At 32.5% G+C, this 14,157-nt stretch overlaps 1 pseudogene; it reads right to left on the bottom strand.

Moving 5' to 3' along the window:
- Nucleotides 1-10,765: 10,765 nt before the first annotated feature.
- Nucleotides 10,766-13,934, bottom strand: LOC125809889 (uncharacterized; annotated as a pseudogene).
- Nucleotides 13,935-14,157: the final 223 nt, after the last annotated feature.

The following is a 14,157-nucleotide window of genomic DNA, read 5'->3' as shown; positions in this document are numbered from 1 at the left end:
GGCTTGTATGAGACCCCTTCGGGGTCAAGTACGCCGTGTTACGTCTAGGGGTACCCCTGGGTCGTGACAACAAGCAAAGTGTACAAACAAAATTCTAAAAAATCCTAAATGTATAAATACAAAATTTGTATATATACTTACCCTATTTGTACATTCCAAGCGATATATACAAACCTCAGCCTTCATAACAAACGAAACTATAGTTATGAAGCACAATTATCAAAACTATAACTATAAAACCTTATTATATTGATTATCATTGTTATTTCTAAAATTTTCTCTTAAAAAACCCTTTATTGATGAAGGCATCTCGGAGAATTATTGAAAACACAGCAAGAAGACATGTAGTAATAATAGAGAATTGAAAACACTAAAATACCTCCTAAACCTGTAAAACAGACATGTTGAAACAAGCCATTTCTAATATAAGAGTAAAATATAAAACATACAAATCTAAGACATGCAATGACAATTAAAGAAATTTTTAGAGATGAAGGCATCTCAGAGAATATATATTTGCTGTCCATCCATTAATTGGCATATGTTCTAAATTGTTTAAATCAAATCAACAAATATAAGACATGAGAATTAAAGAAATTTTTATAGATCTCAGAAAATGTTTATTTGCAGTCCATCCATTAATTGGCATATGTTCTAAATTGGTTATACCAAATCAACAACTATAAAACATATATAAATGTATATTTGCAGTCCATCCATTAATTGACATATGTTCTAAATTGTTTATACCAAATCAACAACTATAAAACATATATATATATATATATATATATATATATATATATATATACAACTTATTCGTGTGTCACGTATATTAAGAACTTGAAATATTGTAAAATTCTTACTCTTTAATAACCTTTATCTTCTACATATTTTTAATCATAATATTTGTTCTTGATATAATTAGTTCCTCAATATTATTCGATGATTTCTTATAAATTAGACAATTGTCACTTTCTCTATTGTGTTTGTACATGTGCAAGTAAAGTATAAGATACTCAATTTGATGACCTATTTACTATTCATTCTTTAGCCAGTAGCAACTAGTTTTTCTTGCTCTTTCATGTCATTGTCCATGAACACCGAAATTTATCATGTGAAAGATAATAGCCCCTCGTATTCTCAAATGTGTGTTCCTTGATTATTCCAAAGCTAGTAAATCATAAAAAGATCTCATTAATTAAGTTTTTACAAACTTTTTTTAATTATATTTTTTTTAAAAATTGAAAATATTTTGAAATATATTGTTTTGGACAAAGAAAAACAACTAAAGAATACTGAACAAACCAAGTCACATGTTTGTTATTCTGAAGGGCACCAGCTAAACAAAAATATAGGAGATAAAAACAACTAAAAGTAATTAGAAAAAGACTCTTAGAAGAATCAAGAAAGGTTACAAGTAGCAGTAGTTATAATAGTAGGGACTCTCCAATTTTTTCTAGTACTAATCATTAACAAAGAATATAAAAGTATTAATATAGAACCATTTAAACTTTTCTGAATAAAGAATGTGAAAGGTTAAGAAGCAATAGGTAAAAATACGTGATAATATCTATCTATTTATCTATCTCTCTGTCTCTCTCTCTCTCTCTCTCTCTCTATATATATATATATATATATATTATATATATATATATATACTACCTTAAAAGGATGAACTCCTAACTTGAATGTTAAATTACTATAATACCTTCAACTAAAAATTGAACAAGTAGACACAGTATCCTACAAGGCATATATAATACACGTAGGACACCACTTTTGTCACACCCCAAAACCAGATGTGATGGCACGTGCCCAAACCCCACCGGATACGTCAGCCTAACACCCAAAAACTCAACGATACATAATTTATAAAACAAGAATAAGATAGAAAGATAAGCGGAAGTCTTTAAATAAACTCAACATAACCCCAAAATTGGTTGTCACATGTACAAACCTCTAATACGGAATCTGAATAAAATATACAAGTCTCATAGTAAAGTTCTAGAATAGAACAAAACAATAAATATAGATAACTTGAGGGCACGTCTGGAATGAACCGCTACCTCTCAAGTAAGTCTGGAAGCTCTAATCTGAAGATGAGTAATAAGTCGGATCTGATAGAGCTGTCAACCTACACAACTGTGTAGAAGCAAGGGTGAGTACCAAAAGCAACAGGTACTCGCAAGTAACACTAAACTAAGCTAAACTAGCAGCTACAAACAACTCATTTCAATCCCAACCGAACCACCGAAACTTCATTCTAACAGCGAACTAACAACCTATACTACACAATTCATAATCAACAGATATATCCAACAGTGTCTCAACATCAACCTCACATCCTCATGTAAGAGCAAATAGATCATATATCACATGAAGAGGGGCAAATAGGTAAAATCCACACACCACAGACAAAGATGAAGTCAAATGCGATGCAAATGCAATAATAATGTCATGTAGTCATGATGCATGTCTGTCCTACGATACACATCTGTTGACGTAATCAGTCCGCGCTAAATACTCAAATCAGAACCCATGGGGGCCACACATAGACCATGTATCACCGCCGGAACCAGATCCCATCGGCATCCAAATCGCTAGCCGGAGCTAGTCCATCTCATATATCTCTAGCCGGAGCTAGTCTTAACTGTGTCTCATATCCATCCATCCTCATATCAATGTCTCAGAACTCATGCAACAGATAGTTCACACATGAGATGAATAATGAATATGCACATGTCATCAATCATAATCATATCACGATCACATCATAGTATTACACATTATCTGTCTCAATCACAACCATATCACGACCACATCATAGTATTACACATCGTCTGTCTCAATCACAACCATATCACGACCACATCATAGTATTACACATCATCTGTCTCAATCACAACCATATCACGACCACATCATAGTATTACACATCATCTGTCTCAGCATCAATGTCTGTATCAATCATAGCTTACTCATGCTCTTCTATCCCCTCAATATCGGTTATCACATGACTTATTCAACAAATTCAAGTCACATATAACACACTTAGCTCGTTTTATTCCCCATCTTTCATTTACAACAATTTCAATCAACAAATAAAACTCATCCTCAATCCCCATTACTCCCCAACACAATTAGGAAAGTAGTCATGTGTAGTCTAAGAGTTTAACAAAGTTTAGAAGTCACTTGCCTCAAAACACTTCAACTAGTAACTCAAATTTGAGTTTTTACCCTTCCGAGCACGCTCCAAATCACCACAATCTATTCATAAATGGAATCTCACAATCAATACGAATCTAACAACACCAATATCGTGAAATTTGGAGAAAAGGGTAAAATGGTCAAAAAAATCTCGTTCCGAAAAATATTCTCAAAATCTGGAAATTTTTAGTGAAAAATGTTCCCCAAGAAATTTAGAATCCAATAGTGAAAACCGTTTCGAAAAAGGAGTTGAAATGAGTTCACAAACTCAAATTTTCTATTAAATTCGGATTAGGCAAAAACCCCCAAATTTTTCAGTTGAGATATCAAATTTTGATGTTAAAATCCATAAATAATCGATGGAAATCAAAGATATAAGTTGGAAATAACTTACCCAATGAATTCCTTGCGAAAACCCACTTGAAATCACCTATTTTTGAGCTCTCAAAGTCTAAAAATGGAGAAATGGGTATTTTTCAAGTTGGGGGAAAATGGCTACTGTTTTTGGCTTTAAAAAAATAAGAAAAAAGACTGTTGTTGCAGCTAAAAAAAAACACAGCAGCTGAAACAACAATAACACCAAAGTTTAAGTCCCCGTTGGACCCTCGGGATTCGTTCGGAATCTCGTGCACACAAACTAAATATGTACCCCCACTAAATTCGACGTTCCGGACTCAATGGGACCGTCGGAATTTGAATTCGAGGACTCCTTGACCCGAAATTCAATAAGATGCCAAGAAACTAGTTTAACGCCAAAAAAATTCGAAACTCAAACGGAGCGTCTAAAAATTCAACCAAGACTCATTCTAGACTTAGAATCGCCTCCCGAAACCAACGGTACTCTCGGAATTTTAATCCGAGCCTCGGAACCTCATATGTTGACCAAAGTCAACTCTTTATCACAATTTCACAACTTTAGCAACTTAGGACCTCAATTCTTCGTTTCAACTCCAAATTCAACTCCGTAACTTCACACAGACCCGTTTCGACATTCTAAAACTGCCGGAATCGACGGAAATCCGATCCGAGTCCCGAAACTCCAAATAACTCAAAAAAGCACTTTTTAACCAACTTTAACTCATAAAAACTCAACTTCTCAAAAACTCAACTTTTTAACAACTTTTCCTCAAACTAACTTTACAACCACAAAACATGGGACTCGAGGCAACTACCGAAAGGGCAAAATAGTCATTTCCACGAAAAATTACCAAAATGACCTTTCGGGTCATTACAACTTTGTACACAAAATTGTAATGTAGGATCCCATATAGAATGAATGTGTCTATTTGTTTAATTTTATACTAGCTAAAGTGTCACGACCCGAGTCTACACCCTGGACGTGGCCGATACTCGAAGACCATTGCTGGTCCCCAAGCTAACCCTCATCCTGGCTGACTACAAGCGGAAGACACCAATGACTTGCTTATCTTGACCATGTAACCTGTAACTGATCTTCTAGTAAGTGGACATGAAGCCCAATCAGCATCACAAAATGCAGTGACTAGTTCATCTGAGGAACTAGCCAGCAATAGACCTTGACCAGGTTTTTTTTTTAAGTATCTCACCACTCTCAATGCAGCATCCATATGTTACTTCTTTGGTTGCTGTAGAAATTGACTCAAAGTCTGTGTGGTAAATGAGATGTTTGGCCTTGTCATGTTAAGATATAACAGCTTCCCAATTAGATTTTGGTACATTGTCTGATCTGCCAATGGATCCTCATAATTATCTCTCAGTTTTACCTGCTCATCATACTGTCTTTATGTTAACTTAACATTGACATCAATAGGGGTTCCTGCAGGCTTGGCTACTATCATACCAACCTCGGTTATAAGCTCTAGAGCATACTTCCTTTGATGCATCAATATACCATCTGTTGATTTACCAAACTCAATACTTAGGAAATACTTTAGTTCACCTAGGTCCTTCATCTTGAAAGCCTTTTGTAGTGCCTGTTTAATGTCTTCTATTAATTCAAGACTGCTGCTAGTAATTAACATATCATCCACATAGACTAGCACAATACAAATTCCAGCTTGTGAATTGTTGATGAACAATGCGTAATCATATTAGCTTTGTTTGATCTTAAGGGAAACAAGAGCTTAAGTCATCATGTGATTCCACTGCCTTGGAGCTTTCTTGAGCCCATACAATGACTTTGTCAGTCTACACACCTTCTCCCTTTAACTGACAAAACCTTGAGAAAGATGCATATATATTTCATCCTCTAGATCCCCTGCAACAAAGCATTAAAAACATCCATCTGATGAATATGCCAATGCCATTAAGATGCAAGAGAAACAATATATCTCACAGTCACCATCTTAACAACTGGTGAGAAAGTTTCCTTGTAATTAATACCCTCTTGTTGGCTATACCCTTAGCTACCAACCTGGCTTTAAACCTCTCAACTTCCTCTATAGATTTGTACTTAATCTTATATATCCACATGCAACCTATAAACTTCTTTCCTTGGGGTAAATCTGTGATCTCCCAAGTGTTGTTGTCTTATAAGGCTTGAATCTCAGTTTTCATAGCATCAACCCATCTAGGATCCTTAACTGCATCTGAGTAGGTACAATGCTCTTTTAGAGAGGAGGTAGCAACTATATAACATTGATAGGCAGGGGAGAGATGACTATAGCTCATGTAGTTGCATAAGGGATACTTCACATCCTTATTTATGTTGAGAGAGACAAAACCCTTTATCCATAGAGGTTTGTGTGTAGTTCTTGAGGACCTTCTAGTATCAGCTGGTACAACCTGCACAGGAACCTCTTGGACTGTTTCCTCAATGATGTCAGTAGCCTGAGAAGTGGTCAAGGGATCAGGTACCTCTAAATCAGGTTCTGAACAAGAAGAAGCTGTTGTAACTGCATCTTCATTACAATTAGTTGTAACAGGAGCCTGATGAGAAGGGTCTTAAATGATGAAATCTGAAGCCTGCAAATTGTCTACAAATACTGCTTGGCTATCAGTGATGTCTGTTTATGAAAAAGGGAACACTTCTTCCCTAAATATGACATCTCTACTGACAAAGAATGATCTAGTAGTAATGTCAAATAGAATGTACCCTTTCTGTATTTCTGAATATCCCATATGAACCGCAGTTTTAGACATGGGCATTAGCTTATCATGTACAGGAAGAACCTTTGCAAAACATAAGCAACCAATAGTTTTGAAGTGTGATAATTCTGGTTTCCTACCATATAGCTTCTCATAGGGAGCTTGAAAGTTAAGCACACTACTAGGTAATCTATTAATAATATGTGCTGCAGCTAGCACACAATGTCCCCAGTACTTTAATGGAATTTTTGCCTGAAATCTTAAGGCCCTTGTAACCTCAAGTAGGTGTCTGTGCTTTCTTTCAGCCACTCCATTCTGCTGAGGGGTGTAGGGACATGATCTCTGATGAATAACTCCCATCTCCTTAAACATAGTCTCACACATAGAATTCACAAACTCAGTACCATTATCAGTCCTTTTCATTTTGATGGTTTTGGCAAACTGATTCTTAACAAATCTTAGAAATAGTTGTATAGACATGCTCACATCATATTTATGCTTTAGTAGAAAAATCCAGGTCATCCTTGAGAAGTCATCAACTATTGTAAGAAAGTATTTATCTCCATCAAAAGTAGTTGTGCTATAAGGACCCCAGAGGTCAACATGAACCATGAACGTAAGTGAAATCAAGCAGAATTAACAGAAAAACTCCATTAACAAGGAGCTAACATTGAAGGAGAGAAACTCTCATTGTTTGAGTTCAAAGACTAAGTAATACATCAGTGTAAGACTAGTATTTATAGCTCATTCCTATTACATTGAGTAACTAACTTCTAGAACCTACTAACAGAGAGTTAGTTATAACTAACTTTTGGAAAAGACTAATCTGCCCTTTATTAATCCTAACAGCTTTAACTTATACTCTTCTTGCTTCATCATCAGTTCATATCTCAACACAAATTAAATATGAATTTACTTTAAATTTGTTTTGCTTGATTTGTTAATAATTTCTTTTTTCATATTTGTAAACCCTTGCCAATATATAATGTGATTATTATCTCTTACATTGAATAATATTTAATTTGCTTGTAATGTATTCCTAAATAATTCTTCAGATTTATAAATCTTTGTTAATACATGAGGTTTTTCATTTTCTACCATTATTATAATTTTATTTTATTTTTGTAATGATGGATCTTCGTAACACATTGTAATTTTACGAGTTGTAATGGCTAGTGACTGCACTACTATTAGTAGTTTTTATTAAAATATCGTGTTATACTTTTAGGATAATGTATTATCTAGTTTATTATAAAAATGATATTTTAGTGTCAAACTTATCTGTATATAAATTATATACATTTGTGATAATGATAATGAACGTCATTACTAAAGGTTATTCTGCATATTTGGAATTAGCAAGTATGTTTGTTTGGTATAGTTGAGTATTTTTTTATAGTTTTTAGAACTTATAAATATAAATCATATTTCATATTTTTTAAAATAAATAATAAAAATGAGATATATTTTTAAAAAAACTATGACCAAACACATTTTGAAACTTCAACCGAAATTGCACCTAAATCTGATTTTAAAAAATATTTAAAAATCTATGGTCAAACGCTAACTAAATTTATAACCTTCAGAATCTCTAAAGGGCAACTTGAGTTCTAAATTAGCAACACCTTGTGATAGTTAAGATCGTATTAGTAAGATTTTCAACATATCCTACATTAGGAAGATTAGAAAAGGATCGTATTTTTAAGAGGTGATATAGGCAATTTATTATAATGCAAATATTAATGATTGTTTTTATGATTCAAATCCACAGTAACTTATAATCATTCAATAATAATTTTACCGTTGCTTTAGACTTTCTGATCGAACAAAAGAGAGAAAAAAATAATTATCAGAGGAGTTGATATATTTTGAAAAACAAAAGTTGACTTATTGGTGTTTGGATTACATACATGAGAACAAAATCAAGTCTTTTTGAGTGGTTGGTGGTTATAAAGTTTAAAATGATAAATATTGATGAAGAAATCTATAGATTAATATACAATGTAAATACTTTTTATATTATTCAGATCATCTTTATTTATGGTTATAGATAAGATTCAATTTTCATATTTTCTACTTATATATCTTGTTTAAATAATTTAATAGTTATAAAACTTTAAACTTATAGAGTAAGCAAAACATTAATCAAAGTGACGATGACTACTTTGTTGTTGTATACAAAGTCTTTCGATTTAATCATAACTTGACATTATAATAGTGGAAGATGAAATAATTTTTTTAAAAATGGCCAAGAACATACATATAAATTTATATTTTACATCGAAAGTTATGAATTTAATTGAATTCGTATTTATAATGGTACATTCGCCCCGGTTTCCACCCTAACCCTCCCCATGCCCACCCCAAAACTTAGTTAATTTGTCATATTATAATTATTTTTTTGAAAATATTCTTACTAATTAAATACTTCAAACACAAAACAAAAATAAATGAGAAAATCGCTTATTTTCAATGGAAAGATTTTTTGAAAATGTTTACCTTCATATATTTTGTTCGGAGGAATTTTTTTTCTTTATTAATGTTTTCAACTTACTTACCAAACACTGAAAAAGTGAGTAAAAAACAATACTCTATTTGTCCCAATTTATGTGGCATTTTTCATTTTTTCGAGAGTCCAACAGTTTAAGTTTGACCGAGAATTTGCGCATGGAATCTTCAATTTTTTTGAAATGAAATTTATATATTTGTAAACTACGTAAAAAGTACTATAAGTAACAACAATTGATAATTCAAAATGTGTAAAAGATCTATAAAATATTTATGGTCAAAGATAGACTTATTTAAATCTCGAAATCCGAAAAATGCCACATAAAATAATATAGAAAGAGTACTTTTTTTTTTTCATAGAAATATTTTCTTCAATACCAAAAACACCCTAATCCTTTTCTAATTTTCTTCAATATATCTATTTAAAGTGGAGTAATTTAGTTTCAATTTTTCTTTATAAGGAAATTAATGAAAAACATGAAATTTGAGTTATCAACAAAGTTGTTAGCATGAAGAGTGAAGCTAATCATGATAAGATTATACTATCTCCGTCTCATATTAGATAGACATCTTATTAGAAGTATTTGTCTCATATTATTTGATGACTTATTAAATCAAAATATAACTAATCCCCCCCCCCCCCCCCCCCATTTTACCACTAAAATTAATATGACTTTGGAAGTTTAAACAAATTTTGAAGACCCAAATTCTTTCAAGAGACTAATTAATATGAACAAAAAGCAAAATAATAAAATTAATCAATCTATTAATAATTTATTAATAATCGTATAAAATAGAAAATGTCCATTTTTATTATAAAGTCAGTAACGCATGCATTTTGAATAACTCATTTCGATTTTTAAACCACATTTTTGCAAGTGGACTTTAAGAGAAACGTGGCCTAATGGATACCTATGACTACACTTGGTAAACTAGAATTCCAAGTGACAAATCAAGAACAAGGAAAAGTCCAATTTAATTTGTCCTTTTAAATTTTAAATTTTATTTTTCACCCCGCATTCTTATTTATGTTGAAACCTGACTAAATTTTGAGTCATGCAAAAAAAAATAAAAAAATAAAGGATATTTATTCATGCAAATGTGCTTTTCAGACATGATACTTAGAGGATATTTGGATTGACTTAAAAGTTGGTCAAATATACTTTTAAGTCAGTTTTTGACTTCTGGAAATGTTTGACAAATATAAAAAATAGCTTAAAATAAGTCAAAAATGACTTAAAATAAGTTGAGAAGTGTTTGGAAAGGTCAAGAATGACTTAAAATAAGTTTAAAATGACTTAAAATAAATTTATTTTTTGACTTAAAAGTCAATTTACTTTGACTTTTTATTTTTGACATAAAAACTATTTTTTTTAAGCCAATCCAAACTGGCCCTTAATAAGAGCCGGTTTGAATTGACTTTTTAGTTTTGACTTATTTTTATCAGTTTACCTTAAAACTATTTATAAATATTTTTTTAAAATTTATTCAAATACTATAAAACTGCTTAAAACTAAAAACACTTAAAATAAGTTAATACAGAACACACGTTGATGCCATTCTTCTTATATTAAGTGTTTCATTGATTTTAATATAAATATTTATTTTCCTGACTTTATAAGAAATTAATGAAATTTATTATGATACACTTTAAACGCATCTTAATAGAGGTTTTCAGACACACCGTCAAATAGTAGTTATAACTTCATGATTTATTGAGATGTTTTCCTTTTGACTATTTAAGTAAAGATTTGAATTTACGTGCATCTTTCAAATTCAGACATTCAACATATAAATCTTAGTGTCATGATGCTAGACCATGCCATGAATAAGTTTGGAGTCATTTCTAAATTTAAGTAGTGTATTACGACTAGGGATAGTCTCGAATTAAATGTTCCTATTTCATAGAGTATAAGAGAATGCCATAATTAAGCATCATACATATCTTTCATTATTTGCAAACAAAGGGAATTATTATACTCTAATAAGCTGAAGGAACACCATTGTAAGGATCACCAAATGCTTCAACATTGCCTGACCTTGAAAATACAATCTACAACAATATATAGATCAAATTAATTATTTTACATGTCAAAGTAGTACTCCCATGTCCTGATGAACTCGTCATCGAATCCTAAAGCACGAATTTGGCTATTGACTCAGTTAACCATATTTGAGTTTTACTTTTTCCTTTAAGGATAGTCAAAACATTACCATAAATATTTTTACTTTTTCCGAAAGAAAAAAAAATATAATTCTCTTTCATATTTGGTTTATAGGTAAAAGATTCGAATTTTAGCAAAATTCACCAGTATAGAGTTTTCAAACTCATCTGTAAAAAGCTTAGAACTCCCAACATACTATACACATGTACATTTTCCCCATATATAACATCCCAAAATAAGATCAAGAGGAAAAATAGCCTCATTCTTTTTGAATAAGTTTTATTAGGCAATACAGTACAAGAAAATCACATAATTCAGCATGAACTAATGAGACATGATATGCCTTCATTGGGTCTTTCATGCTGTTTTGAGGAACTTATTATTTGCAAAGACAAATTTACAATATATAATCGAAACAACGAAACTCTAATACACTGTAGACACAGTAACATTGTAAGGATCACCAAATGTTGCAACATTGCCTGGCCTTGAAAATACAATCTACAAAGGTAAGAAGCAACACTTGATCAGTTGTTTTCCTTCACAAATTTGGTGAAATAAATAAAAGTTTGTTCTCTCAAACGGCTTAAGTTTTTTTAATAAAGTCGTTCAAAATAAGATATTATAATTAGTACTATACCTGAAGGCCTGCTTGCTCAACTTTCAACTGTGCATACTCCAGTTGCTGCTCCGAAAGAGTTATACCAGTATATTTACATCCTGTTTGCTTGACAACTTCCACCGCGAAACTTCCCCAACCAAATCCAATCTCTAAAATGTGATGTTTCTTGCTAATTTTTGCCTAAATAGAACAGAAACAGAATCCAATTATGACTGGAAGTTAGGTATAAACAGGAGAGTTTTTTACTTGGTTGATGAAATACCTTTTTAATTAGAACAGAAATCTTTCTCAGCTGTGCATCTTTCAGGTCTTCGTCCTCACTCTATAAAAATTCGGAAAGAATAATAGATTATTTGATTACCTTGGAACAAGAAATGTAGCTTAACATACGAAGAAAAAAGTGGCAAGCATTTAAAAAGTTTGGAGAGCTAACCTTGAAAATTGCGCATGAGTATGTCATTGTCTCATCCAGAAAGAGTGAAAAGAGTTCATTACTCTGGAAAAGAAAAAAATACAAGAAGGAAGTGATAAATCTACTGCAATTGGGTGATATAATATGCAAGTTGATTAATTACCAGGTCATAATGACGAGAGATATTTCGACGAGCCTGAGTCAGGGTGTTTCGATTTGAAACATGTCCAATGAAATATTTTGCAGATGACAGATCTAGTAATGGTGTCCACCGGCCTCTGGAGCCACACAAAATGATGACAAACTTTAACATATGAACACAAGCTTGTGTTTCTTGATTTCAGGTCAGTAAGTAAACTATTTTACCTTTTAACAGATGCATTCAAATCTCTGTTGGCAACATATATCTGCAAAAGATATTAGGAAGCTAAGTACCGATAAATATCTATTTACAAAGATATCGAGCCATTCCCTCACCATGAAAAGATTAAGAAGACCTTCATTCTTATTAACAAAGGAGATATCCCCATGAATAAAAGCATCAGCAATCCCTATGTCAGCTCGAGTTGCAACCTGTAAGAGATTGGTTAAGTTTTTGATCACTTGTAGGGGCAAAGGAAATTTCAATTTACCTTCCAGTAGAACTGTGTATTATGAACTCTAAGAGAAACTTTGAGAGAGCATTTCTTCTCTGTTCCTTGGAAGGTGAAAATTTTGCCTCCTTCTTCCAACAAGCTGTATATTATAACATATAAATAAAGTTATTAAAAGCTCAAAAATCTTCCGAGTAATATTCTGGCGTTAGCATGAATGATAAAGTCAATTTTGAAGCTATGAATAATATAATAACAAAAAGTACATATGTGTATCCTGTTTGGGATTAAAGTAATACAAGGTGAAACTATCATCACTCACATTATGCATCCTGTTTGAATGAAACTTTTGAGAAATCTAGTAACGAGGAGGCGTGCTCCAGTTTCAGGCCAGGTTGGTACCATATGCTTGGGGTTGTCTAGAATACAACAATTCCTTCTAAGCATGCCATCTGCAGCAGCCACACCAGCCTGAGGAGGACAATCATCTATATAAGAACAAAAACTGCAAAAGGCTCCAAATTTGTTTTTAGCTTGTTATTAACAGAAGTAGTATGTACTACCTTAAGTCCATCCTCATGGAAGCCATAGCCTGAAATATTGCAGTAAAATATACATCAATAAACAGTGAAGCACAAAGCGGAAAATAAAGTTTGTGCACTAAAGGGAAGTGGAAAGAAAACTAAAATTCTCTCTGCGAAAATAGCTTGGCAGCTAGTTTAGTCCCCTAAATATCGATTTCATCAAAATAGAAACGTAATTGGGATAAACAGATTCAAATTAAACTTATAAGCTGAAATATTACAGGACTAACAGTTAGAGAAACTGGTTCACTAAATTGAACAAAGTTGAAGAGTCCAACTGTAGACTATGCACAAAAGCAGGTTACAAGGGAACAGATATCTTGAAGCAACTCTCAACACTCTGCTTAAAAAGAGATTCATACCTTGATATGCTCCACAAAACCATATTCCTCTCTTTCCTTGGATTTGATATAGCTCACATGAAGCTTTTTGATCCAGCAACTGAGGGTACTGGATGACTGGTGGTCCACTTAAAGCAACGCATGCTCTGGTGTGTGAGGAGGATCAAGGGTTACGAGATAAGGCAGCTTTGAATCACCAAGATTCTGTAAGTTTAGACAGTTCACAATTTAAGAGAAATGACTTCCAACTGAAAACATTATCTTCTAGTTTCTATACAAGGTCCTAAATCACTGTATTCCATAACACACCTGGATTATATTGAGCCAATATGTCGCACATCCTCTACTATTCGTGGTTCCAAGAAAGTTACAAGCACACCATGTTGTTGGGTTGCGAGGCAGGAATGTTTTGTCATGATGAAGGAAAACGTCACTGTCACAGAGGAATGTAGAATTTTAGAGGCAGAATGGAGGCTAACTATATTAATCTTGGCCTCCAATACAAATTTCATATTAGCTCAGAAATCTAGCAGGTTGTAGAATCTAATTGAACTTCACCAAACCACAAAATAAAGCTCCTCTGGTAACAGAAAATACAAATATATAGACAACGTAAGTGATGTCGGGCTATAGATAAAAAAATTCAAAAGAGATTA

The sequence above is a fragment of the Solanum verrucosum genome, unplaced genomic scaffold (genome assembly GCF_900185275.1).
Source record: "Solanum verrucosum unplaced genomic scaffold, falcon-dt-bn FXZP01000485.1, whole genome shotgun sequence".
In the NCBI taxonomy this organism is placed as follows: Eukaryota; Viridiplantae; Streptophyta; class Magnoliopsida; order Solanales; family Solanaceae; genus Solanum; species Solanum verrucosum.
The sequence above is the reverse complement of the archived record's forward strand: the minus strand, read 5'-3'. Positions and strand labels throughout refer to the sequence as shown.